Raw genomic sequence first — 15,458 nt, forward strand, 5'->3', positions numbered from 1 at the left:
CTCCTATGGCTACAATATACTCGTGAAGTGTAATTCAAGGCAAATTTAATCAATTCGCAAGCACTGAAAGAGGAGAAAAGTCAAAGTTCAAACTGCACTCACCTGTACACACAACCTCGTCCTCTGCTACATGTTGAAGCCCGTGGAGACACCCGGGACCAGGGCGTCACCCACACGGGCCGTCCACACGGAGCCTGGCCCCACTGGACCTGGAGCTTTGGCTGCTCAGTTAAATAGGTCTGTTCGTTCACCTGCTTAAAACAATCAGAAGAAAAGCAAAACTGAATGACAGTAAAACACCAGCACGAACTACGGAGACACGGGCAGGTCTTGGTGGCAGCTGGGTGGCACCGAGGCCCAGGGGCTGATGGGGGGGCAGGCAGGGACTCCACCAGACGCTCTGAGGGCTGGGGACCGCAGGGTCACGCAGCTTGGTCGGGGCCTCGGGGACCTCGGCAGGCTGCCCACTTGCCTGCCGTGCTCCCCAGGCCTGCCGGAGATCCGAGGCCTCCCACCTTGCAGGCAGGAGAGGGGCTGAGCCCGACACCACGCGAGGCGCCTGTGGTTGCACGGCAGTGGCTACCCATGATCTGGGGACAAGGGCCTGACAGAGGCTTAAGTGACGTTCGCAGTGCATCCAGTTTGTGTCACTTTTACCCTCCAAGTTTCTCCGTAACTGCACGTTGTGTTAACTAGTCTTTGAAGCTCAATTAACTTCCGCAAGAGAAAGGAAGAGAGGAAGGGAGAGGTGGAGGAAGATAGTTATTCGGGAAGATTAAAAGGCCCTTAACGAGAGAACAGAGATGAAGAGACATGAATGTGGGTCTAGACCAGAACTGTCCGTGGGGGTGGAAACCTCTCCACTTGCTGGTCACGCAGTGGCCACTGAGCCCTTGAACTCTGGCTACTGTGACCGTGGAATCTCTCAGTGCACTTTGCTTAATTTAGCAACACAGTGCAGACTGCTGACATGCACTCTTGGACAACAGGGAACAAAAGACACACAAATCCCCGGAGCCTACATTCTAACAGAGGGAGACAGACAAGAAACACTACGTGCACAGAGAGACAGATTCTCTGGACATCAGAGGTGACAAACAGCACGGGTAAGAGCAGGAAAGAGGGTCGGGAGCCCTGGTGGGGAGAACAGGGTGGTCAGGGAGGACTTCCTTGAGGAGGTGACATTTCAGTAATAACAGAATGTCATGAACAACTTTATGCTTGTAAAGTTGAAACTTTATAGAAATTGATGAATTTCTAGAAAAATAACTCACCACAGTTGAGGCAAGTAGAAATAAACAAACTGGAAAGTTCTTTAACTCCAAGGAATCTGACTCAGGACAGTTCCATGAAACCTGCGAGCAGGGACCAATTTCACAGACCCTCTCAGAGAACCAGGGAGAAAGTGTCTCATTGTGAGAGCAGAACTGGGGGGACAAACAGACCAAGTGTGACAATCTGACACCTTGCCCAGCATGAACAGAAGGGTCACCCAGAATGCAGTGGGCTCAATGTAAGAAATAAATCGAATTTGTGACAAAAGATAAAAGAAGAGAAATGATAAGACCTTCCCAAAGGCACATAGGAATCATTTAATGAAATTCATCATCCATTCATGATATTTAAAAATCTCTTAGCAAATGAAGAACAGAAGGAAATGTCCGCACCCGATGAAGGTTCTTCACTTAAGAGACACTAATACAGAACCCGCTCCAAGGTCTGTGCCTGACGTTCGAAGCTTTGTCCCAGCAGCCCTGCAGCCGCAGCGAGGTCAGCAGGTGGGAAAGAGCCCAGCCATGTGGCAGGGGCAGGGAAGAAATGCATGTCCCCACTGACACGTCCAGGGCAGGTTGGGACTGGGGTGCAGTCAGGTGACTGGACAGCAACTGCACATCAAACCAGGGAGCTTTAGTGCACATAAACGATGTCTCCATAAAAGTGTGCTTTACCCAAAAAAACCCAAAACAAAAGAACTACAACACACATCATTCCTGGTGGTGAAACTGAAAGAAAACCAAACTCCACCAGGCTCCCTGTTCCTCATCCTCAAAAACCAGCTCTAGGTGACGGAGACCAAATGTGAAACGCACAACTTTAAGCCTTAGGAGACACGAGGGCTCCAGCCGGAGTGGCCTGCTCCCCCTGCAGGTGAGGGACCCGCCCTGCAGGCATCCTTGCCCCAGACGGCCAACCCCGCCCATGACCATCAACGGAACAGGGTGCCACGACCGTCCGTCCAGCCACGAGCAAGCCAACTGCCTGCAGCTCTTATGAGGGAAAAGCTGGACACAGCCAGACACACGTGTGGGGCTCGGACAGGCCGCAGCCCCGCCCACACCAGCCGCTGAGGGTGACCCCGGCTGGTAGAGCAGGCCCCGCCGTCCATGGAGCCTCCTGTCCGGCCCAGTCCTGTGGACGCCTTCTCACCAAGTCTGATTTACCTCAGTTCCCTAATTGGCAGAAACTTCAAAGCTGGAAAATAACCCCCCGTAAACATACCTGGTCCTGCCCCACGCCAGCGCCGCCTGCGAAGCTGGGAGAGGGCACAGGGCAGACACCCCGGCCCACAGGCTCTGTGGCGGGGGTCTGGGCGGCCACCTGGCAGCCACAGGGGACCGAGGTCTGAAGCTGACCGACGAGTGAGTGCCAGATGGGCCGCGTACTGGCTGCCAAGTGGCCCAGGACAATTTTTCGCTGCACGTGACATAAACATGCATAAAATTAATTTATGTTTTATCGACACTAAAAAACATAAGACACATGTGTGGGGACCAAATAATAACGAAACACAGCACCAGATCTGTCCCCCTTCCTGAACCAGAGGTGTGGGGGCTCACTTTCTGTCCCATTACCCTCGACACCAGTGCCATCCACCTGTGCTGCCCAGCGCGGTGGCCGGTGTGGCTGCAGGACACAATCCCTTTCCTCCAGCCAAAACCTGAGACTCGTCCTGCCAGAGGCTAGCGTGGTCAGCCCTTGGCTGGGCCCTGGGACCCTGGCTGGTGACAGTTCCTGTCATTAATTTAAAACTTTACCTGAATGCCAAGAGTGGCCCCCTGTGCCCAGAGAGTGTGGTGTGTGCCAGGCAGACACCTCCAAGAGCCCTGACAGGCCCCTGGGTGACAACGTGTCCGTCCATGACCCCAGGGGAGAGGACTCCAGAAGCCCCGCTCAGTTCTCCCAGGCCTCGCCCTACATGCCTTTTCCTTCGCTGATTTTGCTGTGAACTTCCGCTGAAATAGTCTGGAGCCCTGAGCACAAGGAGTCCTTCCGGCAGGTCACAGGAGAAATGCACACCTCGGACTCTCAGTGCCCTGGGCCTGCTGGGCCCTCGATGGGATCTGCCCTGACAAGCCCATCGCAAGCTGACCGAGGGCTGGCAGGCGGCCTCTTTCCGGCCCCGCAGCCCCACAGCACGTGCTCTTGTGGGGACCCTACTGCCCTCCCTGGGGCAGAGGGGGCAGCCTCCACACCCCTTCCCTGGTCTCCAGGTTGACCAGACCCCACTCTGGACACCGTCCTCCTGCTTTACAAGGGTGCTGACCGTTCCAGCAAGCCCTTCTCATTCCAGAACCTTCCATACTTCCCTCCTGACAGGACCTCCTCCCCACAGGACCCCCCAGCCTTTCACCCCTCTCCCCCAACTTCCGTCCCCTACTCTATAGAACTGCTCTCGACAAGGTCCCAGGCCGAGGACATTACCAACCCCCCCGTGCAAGGCCACTGCCCACCCTGCAGCCCAGCTGATCCCTCCAACCCAACACCCCAACTTCTCCCACACAGCACTGCCACCGGGGGAGGTAGGAGGTCGTGGAGACCAGCTGCGCTCCAGACCCTCCCACACCGCGAGGGGTTACTAAGAGACCCCTGGCCCGTCTTCCCGCCCGTCTTCCCACGTCTGCAGGTCGTCTGCAGGTCAGCTGCGTGTGACCAGCCGTGACCAGCAGGCCTGCCTGGAGGAGCCCACTCCCTCCCCTCAGGGACCCCCAGGGAGAGAACCTGCCTCCTCACACCCCCAGGGGTCATGCTTCCTTCTGTTAACACATCCTGCAAGAAACTCAAAGTTTTCTACTTACTTTTGAGTTAGTTTTGCTAACTTGTATTTTCCAGGGAAGCAGGCCATCAAATTCATTGGCACAAAATTGTTCATTGCATCCTGTGACCTCTATAAACCGCTTTACTGAAAATACTTCACAAATTAACAACTACATGCTTAAAAGGTAATATTCTGTAAGGATCGCCAAGAGCAAGACCCATCTCCGGGGACCCCCATCTTCCCAGACGACAGCCCTGAGCCCCGGGGATCAGGTGTGCACTCTTTTCCTTTGGCTCCTTTCACTTAGGTAATGGTCCTGAGATTCGCCCGTGGGGCCATGGGGATGAACAGCTCACCCTTTCTGTTCTGAGCAGCGTCCACCATAACTCTGGCCCACTCGCCAGCAGGTGGACATCTGCGCTGGGGCTGGTGGGAATAAGCCTGCTGTGGACAGTCATGGTCACGTCTCTGCCCACTGGGGAGGTCGTGTGTGCCTGTGGGGTCCCTTCTCCCGCTCCATCCTTCCCCACACCACACCCTCTGTCCGTCATCTGTGCCCACGGCCACTTCCTGGACAACACCACAGCTCCCATCTTGGACGGCAGATCCACCCAGGACAGGCCCCCCCACTCCCACTCACATCATCAATTCATTCTCCGCAGACAAGTCTGACCAACACTTAGAATAGCAAACCAGATGGGTCCCTCCTGAGTAAACTAATCTAAGGGACCCCAACTCCTGCCAGGCCATGCCCTCCCTCCAGGCTCTGCCCCATTCACATTGGCATCCACACCAGCTCCATCCACGGCAGGGCCTGCCCACATATCCCCGTAGTCCACATTGGCTCCACTCCCAGGGCCTCGCCCGCCTCACAGCTGTGTAAGCTCTGTTCCCCGACGGCCTGGTGCTTCAACCACCACGTGGTGGGCAGAGACCCCGAGACTCTCGGACAGGCCACCAAACCCCAGTCCAAACCCCCATGCTGTCACCCTCTTCAGTCACCCCCTCAGCAGAACCAAGGCTGTGTCCTCACCATGGGACACCATGCCCAGTGGAGCGCCTGCTGGGAGCCGGGGCCCAGGAAGCAAACGCTGTGGGATCAGCCAGAGCCACCCTTTCTGCCCTCACCCGGAGCTCGGGAAACCCGTCCGTCCTCATTCTCACAGAAATCACCAAACTGCCGAGCCCTCCCTGTCCGGTCTGGGCACCCCGTGCTCCTTGCTCCCCCACCGGAGGGGCTGGGCAGGCACTGTACCCGGCCCCCGTGGCAGCGTTGGCACACGGCGGGCTCCTCACACGCCTGCTGGCGTCCTCCACCTGTCCTGCTCCTCACGCGAGCGCCATCCTGCAGTGGCGCAGCGCCCAGCATGCGGCGGGACTCACACCCCGAGGACGTCACAGGGTCTCACTCAGGCAGACGCAGGGATTCGCCAGAACCTTGTCTGGATAAGCACACCCATACTGTGCACATCCTGGCTGGGACACTGAAATCAGGTCAAGATCACAAGAGAAAAGAAACTTTAAACGTATTTCTACAAGGCTACACATCACCATGAAAGCTTTTAAAAAATAATAAAAAGGAATAACATAGAAGTGCTTTGAATTCAGATTTTCGAGTGGGTTTGCGACTTACGAGTGAGAGTCCCTGCCCACCACTCCTCCAACGGGGACCTGACCCTCCGGCAAAGGCCTCCCCGGCCCCCAGGGCACCATGTCTCAGCTCCTCGCCCAGCCTCTGTGTGGGGTCTTGGCCCCACTCAGGGACGCTCTGCCCTGCTGCAGACCACGGGGCCTGGACCACGCTGCTCATTCCCGATCCCCACAGCCCAGTGTGCCGACGCGTGTTGAATGAACGGACAGACAACCACCACTCACTGACGCGGCAAAGGCTGGTGGCCACCTCTGCTGCTGAGTCTGCTCCCAACTCTCATTTCTTAAATGAAACATCTGCACAGGTATTTGGGTGTAACTTCATGACTGAGACAGTCACTGAGGTGGGACCCCAGGACGTGTCCTGAGCAGCATCCATGTCAGACACCTGCCACGACCAGACCAAATGCTCCCAGGCGGAGGCCACAGGGCCCAGCCCACGCCTGCTCCAGCCTCCTCCCCTGGCCCCCCCACCACGTTTACACCTCAGGTTCCTCCAGCTCAACACTCCCCAAACCCAAATTCAGAACCAGCCACCTGTGGCCCACTCGGAAGGCATGCATTTCCACACGGTACTGGCACCTCCAAGTCTCACCTGGATTTCCTACTCACCAGGGCTTGTGCCTGGTCTCAGCCGCACTGCCCGCACCCCTCGACCGTGCCATCCCCACCGGGCCATGCTCACCACTCCCAGCTCGTGGGACTCCCCTGTGTAAAGTCCTCCAAGGCTCAGGGAAAGCTAAGGCATCCGGCAGCCACCGCAGCCCCAAGCTGCCGTCCTCACTCGGACCCCCTGTGAGCTGCAGAACTTTCTAAGTGCAATCCTGCCTCGCCGTCCTTGCGTTACCGTCTCTGTCAGAACATTCTCTCTCGGGTGGCCACACGGCCCCTCCCTCCCTTCCATCAAGCCTTCTCTCAAACGTCACCTTGCCAGCAAGCCTTTAGAGAACACCTTGTTTAAAATGACACACACACAGGACTCTAAGCCACCACCTCTGAACTTACAATTCACACATTTATTTTGCTATTACCAGCTCCCTACACAACAGTGCCAGCCATGTGACTGGCAACACTAGAAATTCAATAGGACGATATGATAAAGCTGAGGAAATCCTCCCAAAGGGTCGAGAAAGACAGGAAATACGAAAGATGCAACATCCAACTAACAGGTGTTTCAGAAAAAGAAAACAGAGAAGGAGCTTTGAAACACAGTTTAGTATTTTACTTCTTAAGTTGGGTAACGAGCACACGGGTACTTGTATGTCATTCGCTACGCTCCTCTTGAAGACTTGGAAAAAAATTACTCGAGTTTCCCCAGTTGGAAGAATCATCAGACTGCAAGGGCCCACGTGCCAACCCACATCCAACCATGTCCTCAAATCTCAAGACCCTGAGGGCACAAGGAAGGACCCGAAGTTCCAGGGGAGAGGAGCCCCCCCACCGCCACAGAACAGGACTCAGAGCGTCAGACTCTTCACCTGCAGGACTGAATCCTAAAGGTCAAGGGAGCAGCTCTTTCACTGTCCTGAGGAGACAGCTTTCATGCAGAATTCTATATCCCAGCAAACTGCTGACCAAGTGTGAAAAGAAATTCCACAGGGCTCAGGTCACGAGTGCTAGCACTCGTTCAAACTGAGCACCTGACATGTGCCCGCAGCTGTCCTCACGGGTCATGACAGGTGGGCTCGGAGCCCCAGACTCCGCCGCTAACCAGCAGCGAGGAGCACCTTGAAGAAGAGGATCCAGGCCGTGAAGCCAAGGATGGTGAAGGGGCCACTTTTCACTGAGACCAGAGGAACTGACAGGGCGGGGCACTGTGCAGATGGGGCGAGGGACCCCGTGAGCCCAGTAAGAGCACCACGTGGCCGGCCAAGAGGCCGAGGCATCGGGATGGGATGGGGTGGGGGGACAAGGACAAGGGCCAAGGAGGGCACAGGCTCAGACGTGGTCCTTGAGGACGTGGGACAGGAGACAGTAATGTCGGGCAAGGTAAGGCAGGAGGGAAGATGCAATTGGAACGGAGCCTTGAAACAGACTGTATTAACATAATCACATCGATCTCCCACTCTCAGAGCCAAGCTTTGGAGACGCATGAAAACATGCAGTGGGAGGGGCTGTCGAACCCCAAGATTCTACTGGCAGGCAACTGGCCAACGAGGCTGCTGGCCACAGACACGAGGCCTCTTCAGGAGAAAGACCACTCAGACGGAACCTGGTGCCCAGAGGGCAAGCTGGGAGCCGTCTGGGTCACCCTGAGCCTGAAACTCGACCCAGGACCTCAGCTGGGAGGCCCCCGGGGCTCAGAGCTGTACTGGACCTGTGACCTGTTACCTCCACTTCCCAGGAGGCCCAGGACAGCTGCACCTGCTGTCCCGTCTGTCCTGCAGTGCTGGGTGCTAGGAGGGCGACCTGTCCCCAGGTTCACAGGTGACCGAGGGTTGCACCCAGGGGATTACACCAAACAGATGACAGGGGGGATGTGCGGGCACCTTGGAAGGGAGGGGCAAGTGTGTTTGCATTTGGCAGGATGCGAATTCTGGGGGCCAGAGAATGGTACATAGAATTACTACAGCAGGCAGAATTCTGAGATGGCCCCAAGATTGTGGGCCCTGGAGTACACATACCTCTGCCCTTACCAACCCAGGTACTGCGGTAAGGGGCTTTTGAAGATGTAATTAAAGACTCACATCAGCTGACCTTACGGTAGGGCGAGTATCCAGCGGCCTGACCAAATTCATGGTCATTCAAAGCAGAGTTTCCTCCAGCTGGTGGCAGAAGGCAACATTCTCTCAACTGCTCGCAGTCCTGGGCAAAGGCCCTCGGGCGTCCCCAGCCAGTGGGTCCCAGGTGAAAGCTGCAGTTTGGCCCAAATCCGGATTTCAGGCTCCAAGGACCTGAGCAGAGGTGTCAGCTGCAGCCGGCTGGACTCCTGACCCACGGAGCTGTGACTAGTAAGTGGGTGTCCTTTCAAGCCACCAAGTCAGTGTCAATTTGTTATCCAGCAATAGAAAACAAATACAGTAGTTTAGAGGAATGGAAGTTACTCGCAGGAGAATGGGCTAGGTTCCCAAACACGTAGAACACAGAGGGGCCACCACCTCTGAAAACATTCTCATTAGGCAGCTATTCTTCCAATTCTACAGATAAGAATCAGGTTAATAAACACGTGGAAGAAGCTGGAGCCCGCGGTACACATCGGATTGTGCCCCCAGAGATCACATGCTGAAGCCCTAACCCTCGTCTCTAAGTGCAAGGCCTCGGGGAGGGTCAGATTCACGAGGGTGGCCCTACCACAGGGTTAGAGTCACGACACGTTAGGGCCCTTACAGGTATACCGGGTGCTGCCCCGCCGCCCCACCAGCAAGCACACAGCGTGGGCCCATCCGCCAGCCAGGAACCAAACCCACCAGCACCTTGATCTCGGACCCCGGCCCCCAGGACCGTGAGAAACAAACGCTGGCCCTGTAAACCACCCTGACTGGAGCGTGGTTGAGGCAGCCGGCCTGGGACAGCCCCCCTGGCCTCCTTGCCAGGGGGCCTTCAGTGAAAGGCGGGGAAACCAGTGGGCATCAGCAGCCCCACTCCAGGGCCCGGAAGGCAGTTACTCAGCAAAGGAAATGTTACTGCACAGCAGAGGCCACAGTTCCCTCCACAAGCATGAACCTTCTGTAAAGTCGGCTGAAAGTAGCAAAGCTGACAGAGGGGGCTGACCGTGCGCTGGGGGAAATGGTGGGATGGCCCACAGACGGCCTGGCAGATTCACAGAGCAAGTGTGACCCTCTGGGACAGAGGCCCGACCCCTGGGCCTGGTGCTTGGACCCCAGGCCTCTCCAGATAGGCTCGGCCAGCCCATAGGGCCCTGCCTGAGAGCCGGCAAAGAAGGGGGCCAACCACGCCGTCCCACAAACCCAGAGCCCAACCAGCCTCCCCGTTTAGTCTACAGAGTAAACTGGAGATGACAGACTAGGGTGGGCGACGCGCAGGTGAAGAGTTGGAAAATCCAGATGTGATAGGTGGCCTGAAAAGTCAATGCTGAGGGGGGGAAGGCGGGGCGAGATGCCACCAGCGCCACATGGGGAGCCGTCTGCACCAGGCTCAGGGAAGCGCCTGGGAGACGCTCTTGAGACAACGACGGGGAAGAAAATGCACCAGAAATCAGCTAGCCTGTGGCCGGAGGGCCCTCCTCCAGGTGGAGCCTCCGATGACGGGGCCCGTGGGCTCCGCCTCACTTGGAGAGCACGCCAGGCTGTCTGCAGCTGCTTTCAGGTGAGCCCACAACAAACGTGCATTTAGAAACAGATAAGCAAGTACGGGAAAACTCAGATGAGGCCTGGGTGGAGGGGGCCAAGGGTGCTCTCTGCCCAGTCTGTCAGCTTTTCTCCACTGTCCTGCTTTCTCAATGAAAACTGGTAAAAAAGGAAAGTGAAAAGAAAGCCCCGTCCCCATTGCCCCTCACTGCCCGGCTGTGCCTGCGCCCTGTGGGGTGATCAGGGCGCAGTCCTGGGGTGACCTAAGAACCGAAGGAGTTAGTACACACACCACCTTCAGATCAGGGCCTCAAAAGGCATCAAGCAAGGTCAGCTTTTAGTCACTCTTTGTCAGGCACCTATTATGGGGCAGGCCCTGCTGAGCCAGGAGATACAGCAGCTGGCGAGACCCCACGAGACCCACAGGGGACCCACAAGTTAGCAGGCTTCTCGGAGGTGGGTGGACAGCTCTCTACAGTTTGCTTATTTCTTGTTAAGCATCTAGCATTTGCTGTCAATGTAGTAAAGTCCAGCAAATATTGATGTATTTGCCAAAAAAAAATATCCAGTTAATCTTTACTCTCTAAATTCACCTAAATATTAGAAGTTCCGTTCAAAAAAAAATCAACCTACCAATGGCTTTTTTAAGGACCATGTTTTCTAGTGAGTTTTAGTCCCTATGGGTGAGGGTTTTTCCTTAACTCAACAGACAATTCTAAAAGTGCACGTGAGCAACGCTCATGCCTTAACCCTCCCATCAGACGGTAAGGGTTTCATTACTGTCATTCGGGCCCTCACTTAATTCAGTGCTATAGGGAGAAACAAGCAGATGAGAAAAGAAAGTCTTTTTTTTTCTTCTTTTTTAATGGAGGTACTGGGAACTGAACCGAAGACCTTCTGCATGCTGAGCATGCACTTTACCACTAAGCTATACACACCCGTTAAGTCTTTTTACTTTTAAAGGCCTCAGTTTTTAAAACTCAGTAAAAAACTACCAACTTGCAGACTGAAGAACAGCAGTTCCATTTTTGAAGCACAATGAATTGTGCAGCATTTCTGTGATAGAAATAGCAAGTATCAGAAGGGTAATAAGAAAACATCCCGAACCTCAACATTTCAATAATAAAAGAAAATTACATTTTTAACTTCAAAGTCAATTTTATTAACCAAATAAAGCTCCAAGGGAAATAACAAATCCTGCCATTAATAGATTAAAGAATAATATTATAGACCAAAACAAACCTTATTTTATAATCCAAATCACAGAACCCAAATAAAGAATTCCAATCACTGGCAGAGGGCCCTGCCCTCACACCAGCAGGTGGAACCTGCAGGTCCAGAAACCAGAGTGGCAGGAGGGGACACCTCCCCCAGGGTGGGGATGGGTCCTCGCGGGAGGCCTCCCACGTGGCCCCCTGCATCCCAGCCCGAGCACACACAGTGCAATCAGGCACGCAGAGAGCTGCGGGCTGAGCACTGAGGCCCTTGCACACAGCGTCCTGGAGTCACAGTCCCTACAAGGGTAGAATATCCCAAACATATCAGGTTCTCACATCTAAAAAATGTCTTACAAAGGTCAGTTAATAATTTCTGGAGCAAAATAACTGACAGAAATAAAATGATGCTCCGGAAACAACTAAAATCGCTGCCCTTGAAGCTATCAAAGAATTCCACATCCCTGACACACACACCTACGATTTAATCTGTGGTTTGCTACAGGTGTTCTAAATTATAAGTTAATTCCTAAAAATCTTTCCTACGTGTAATTTACCTTCCATTACATGTAAGCCCCAGTATCACAACAGTTTCAGTCACGATGGCGACATCAGAGAAGCCTCCTAACTAAAGAGGCAGCTGACCTGCTGCAACCGAGGCCTGGACACACTACTCTGTATACAGCTGTTAGTTCGCCTGCAGGCACTACTCGGTCAGGCCCTTCTGATGGCCCAGCAGCCCCCGCCCCTCTCTGTACACTCACCCATGTGGAGGCCCTCCTCTCTGCGCGGGCCGGGCCTGGTGACTAGGTTCTAACAAACAGAATCCGGTAGAGGTGGGATGTCACTGCCAAGATCAGGTCATGAGGCCTGTGGCCTCCTTGCTTGCTCTCCTGTTCTGAGCTGCCCCATGGACATCCTAGCCAGCAGCTGCATTAATGAGACTGGGAGCAGATCCCCCCACATGTGAGCCTACAGACACGATCATAGCCCCCGCTGGTCACCTGACTGCAGCCTGATGAGACCCTGAAGCAGAGGTTCCAGCCAAGCTGTGCCCAGATTCCCAACCCACAGACACGATTAGATAATAACTGAAGTTGTTTTAAGGCACTAAGTTTTGGGGTAATTTGCTGGGCAGCAATACACAAGTAACACAAGCTTCAAAACCCTTCAAAAATCCAAAAATGGGAAAATAAAGAATCTAACCAAATCTGGATGCCCAATTTTGCAGATCTTTTCCAAAACTTCACAAGGCAAATTAAGTTTTTTTTTTAAAAAGTAAAGTGCAATGTTAAAAAAAAATTAGAAGAAGCAAGCATTGAGTAAGAAGGACCTGAGTATGGTTACATTTGGCAAATAAAAGTTTCTGTGCTGGATTATTTGGGGACTCCGTCCGGTTAAGATTAAGTCCTGTGAAATGTTACACTGAAAATTCAAAGCGGTTTTCTCCTAAGTAACCAAGAGTGAAGTCATGGCGCAAAATGAAACACTGAACTGACCAGTTCTAGCATCTCCCTTGGAGGTTTTAGATTTATGCCTCATCCCACTGCTCAACCTCTGGGTCAGTCTGCAAGCGAATGCAAGTCCACCTTTCCAAAAGCGCTCCTGCCTTTCTCTGGCTCGCTGGATGAGGGCGCGCTGACCCCAGGCCAGGCGGCCCGTGCCCTGGGCTTCTCACCCTCTCACACCCTCCGACACTGTCTTACTGGGCACATGCCAGAGCCCCTGCCCAGCCGAAGAGCAGCCCTACTCCGTCCCCACTTCCAACTTAAAGGCAACATGGGCAAGTTCTAGGTGAGTCTGATTCAGAAGTTTCAGAGAAGCAAAGCCCCCACCCCAAGTCCTCTAACACTTTCCTTTCCTGGAGGAGAGAAGGGGCCTGATCCACTCCCCTGACACGTCGTTGGGCCAACTGGCCCCAAAACACTTCCCATGGCCCACACTCCCAGCTCAGACCCCACCCCTCCTGGGAATTCCTGGACACTGAAAACACCTCCAGACCTTGAGAACAGGGCTCGTTTGGTGACACCACCAGAGGGAGAGGAGGGAGGAGTGGCTGAAGGTGCCTGACACTGACCACAGGGCCAAGGGAGGGAAAGGACAGCAGCCCTGGAGCAGGGGCTGGAAGAATGGGGAAGGGGGCACAGGGCTGGATTGGGGCATGGAGCCAGTGTGGACCAGGAGCCCCCCTCGAGTCCCCAGAGCTGGGAGGATAGGCCCCAACCCTGCCTCACGTCTACCTCACCTGCTGAAGGTCAGAGGTTTGTGGGGCTGGCCCAGGTGCTCAGGGGCCTCACAGAGAGGGCTGGTTAGCACCTGTGGGGCTCAGGTAATCGGAATCCCTGATGCTCCAGAGCCTTTATAGCAGACAGGTCCAGCTGAGTGGGATGGGCAGATTCTGGGAACCCTGGGATCCTGCCCCAGGGGCCCAAACCCTGGGGCCTAGCTTAGGTCCCAGGGCTCCTTACAGTCTGCCCTGAGGTCTGGGTGCTTCTCAGAGACTCATTCAAGAGTCCTGGCCTCGCTGCGGACCTGTCTCCAAGTTCTGGCTCTCATCACTGTCCTGACCCTCCCTGAGAGCCAGCCTTCTTCAGGGTCCTGCCCCAGCTCCTTCCTAGGTGACCCACTAGGAGCATGTCATACGGCAAGAGCCTTCCACATGTCACAGTCCCAGGGTCTCAGCCTCCTGGAGGGGTTGTCCTGGGGTCCCAGAGGTACTCACAGGAATGTTCCAGGACCGTGGCCCTAATGGGGGTCAGCCCTGGGGTCCCAGTACTCTCCTGATCTCTCGATGGGCTGGTCCCAGGGTCTGGACATCCCCAGTGATCCATCCCAAGCTCCTGGCCCTTTCCAGCAACTCACCCCAGTGTGCCAGCTGTTCCGGGGTCCTGCCTGGTCCTGCAGTCTGACCCTCCTCCAGGACCTGTCTCAGGGTCCAGCCCTCTCTGATTCCTGCTGGTCCTTAGGGTTCCAGCCCTCCTTCGTGACCCATAGTGAGGCTGGACTCTACTCCATGACCCATTTCAGGGTTGGACTCTCCTAGGTGAGCTGCCTCAGGGACCACAGTGCTTCCTGGTGCTTTTCTGGTGGGTCCCAAGATCCAGCCCTCCCCAGAAGCCCGACCAGGGGTCTGGTCCTCCCTGGTCCCTCCACGGTGAGGGTCTGGGGTCCGGTCCACCCTGGTGGCCCATCTAGGGGTTCGGTCCTTCCTGGTCCTTCCCCGGTGACCCGTCCAGGGGTCTGGTCCTCCTCGATAGCCAATTCTGGGGTCCTGTAGCTCCTAGTCCCTCCCGAAGCCCGTCCCGGGGTCGGGCCCACCCCGGGGTCCCGGCCCCTCGAGGGTCCGGCCCTGGCCTGGGCCTGCCGAGAGGAGTTGGGGCTCCGCAGGGCTGGCTGACGAGGACGCAGGGGCGCGGGCCGGGGTTCGGAGCCTTTCGGGCCCGGACACGGGCCGAGGCCGCGGCCTGTGGAGCGGGCGCCGCGGGCCAGCCCGGGCGGGGCGCGGACTCACTGACCTGCCGTCTCCGCTGCGGGCGAGCGGGGCGCACGCGGGGGCCGCGCCGGGAGGGGGAGGGGGCGCCGCTCCCTCCGGGTCCCCCCCAAGAGCAGGAGAAAAAAACCAGTCCGGAGTTTAAAACAAAGAGGCGGAAATGCCCGAGTGGAGCCGAGCGCAGAGTCGGGGGCGCCGCGCTTGGAGCATGCGCATTGAGCGGCCCGGCTCCCACCCAGCAGCGGGGCGGGGGCGGAGCCTAGAGGGGGCGGGGCAGAGTGGGAGGGGGAACAGGGCGTGGTCAGAGGTCGCAGGCCCGTCGGGGCTGGGCTCGGCCCCGGGACCTGGAGAGACGAGGGTCCTGGGGGCGGGACCTAGGGGGGGGCGGTGTCAGAGAGTGTGAGTGAGGACAGGAGGGGCGTGGCCAGAGGGAGCCTCTGGGCCGGGCTCAGCAGAGAGACCCGCGAGGGGGCGGGGCCTGTCTGGGGCGGGGCGCAGTCGGCCGGGCCTGGGGGCGGGGCCGGGGCGGGGCTGGCGGGCGCTGAGCCGGGCGGGGGCGCGGCTCGCTCGCAGAACCCGGTACCCTGCTGGCTGCTGGGCGTAGAGCCCGGCTCGCGGGCCAGCGGTTTCCTTCGAGGGAGGAGGTTTCTTTCTTGCATTTCTGTCCTTCTTGAGAACTAGCACCGAGCGCCCTCAGTGCCCCAGGCGGGAGCGGGGACGCCGCGGACAGACAGGGACCCTGCATCCCAGGCTTCCGGACATAAGGCAGCAAGGCTGACCCCAAAACTCGTTTCTGCAGGCCCCGCCCTGGAGCTGCAAGT

The 15,458-nt window shown here is 56.3% G+C and overlaps 1 protein-coding gene across 7 annotated transcripts in view; it reads right to left on the reverse strand.

The window, feature by feature from the left end:
• PCGF3 (polycomb group ring finger 3) overlaps nt 1–14,838 on the reverse strand; it is a 47,911-nt gene extending 33,073 nt beyond the window's left edge. For 3 of the 7 annotated variants that reach the window (XM_072947892.1, XM_031684954.2, XM_072947886.1), the window contains exons 1-2: nt 14,663–14,838; nt 103–251 (exon numbers count right to left, since the gene is read on the reverse strand). The gene's annotated coding sequence lies outside the window, so the exon portion shown is untranslated. Of the gene's footprint in view, nt 1–102; nt 255–8,383; nt 8,651–14,009; nt 14,412–14,662 lie in introns of those variants that run through there. The other 4 variants (XM_072947863.1, XM_031684938.2, XM_031684945.2 and 1 more) reach the window with 4 other exon arrangements.
• Nucleotides 14,839–15,458: the final 620 nt, after the last annotated feature.

This window comes from Vicugna pacos, chromosome 2, assembly GCF_048564905.1.
Source record: "Vicugna pacos chromosome 2, VicPac4, whole genome shotgun sequence".
Taxonomy (NCBI): domain Eukaryota; kingdom Metazoa; phylum Chordata; class Mammalia; order Artiodactyla; family Camelidae; genus Vicugna; species Vicugna pacos.